Below are 929 nucleotides of genomic sequence, written 5' to 3'. Positions count from 1 at the left end.
CTGGAAGGAGCACGTTAGCACCGTCATCAAAACCTCCAACCATCGTCTGTACATTCCTGGTCGCCTCGTGACACCGGGACAGCCTTCAACTGAACTATACGAAAAAAGGAAAAAACTTCTCATGTATGCCTCCCTCCTCTGGTGATCTTCCTCATCAATCACACTACAGGGACTATTGGACAGCATGTAAGATCCTCCTCAGTCCTTCTTACACCACCCGTCAAGATCTATTTAACAACCAGGTCCTCCCCGGCACTCTCTCTTCAGCCATCACTTGGATCTTGTATGATAGTTCGGGATTAAGCTGTTACTCCACTTCCTTCTCGACACCGTTACCTCATACTTCGGCCTTCCCTCTCTCAGGATATCTACCCACAGTTCGTGACGCTGGCTTGATCCTCTCTCCTCAAGCGACCCCGAGAGATAATGGATAACGTGTCTCATTTCTTTAAGCAGGTCACTTTCCAAACCCAAACGACCCCGAGAGATAATGGACAACGTGTCGCATTTCTTTCAGAAGTTCACTTTGCCACACCATAACTAAAACATCCTTTCTGAACGTTCGTCTTAAGTTTCTGTGGGTAAAGTTGCATCCGCGTATGTCTGCATATGCGTGTGCGTTACTGTATGTGAGTTCGCGTATGGGCGCTTGCGTGAGTACGTCTGAGGAGGTGATCCCAGGACAGAGCTACCGGTGACCCCACACCCATTCCCAAAGGGCACCTTCGAACATACGTCCTTCGAGCCCTTCCATTAACGTTATTTCCTGGCCATTAAGGGATCTCTCCCACATTTCTGTGTACGACTCGCCGTCCTCACCAACCTCCAAGTGTGGTCCAGAATCAAATATTTTCCAGACCAAAACACAGAAAATCCGTCCATGCTTCTCTCTTTGTCTACAATGGACCTTACTCTCCCATGGAGACCTT

Source organism: Panulirus ornatus, chromosome 41 (genome assembly GCF_036320965.1).
Source record: "Panulirus ornatus isolate Po-2019 chromosome 41, ASM3632096v1, whole genome shotgun sequence".
Taxonomy (NCBI): domain Eukaryota; kingdom Metazoa; phylum Arthropoda; class Malacostraca; order Decapoda; family Palinuridae; genus Panulirus; species Panulirus ornatus.
The sequence above is the reverse complement of the archived record's forward strand: the minus strand, read 5'-3'. Positions refer to the sequence as shown.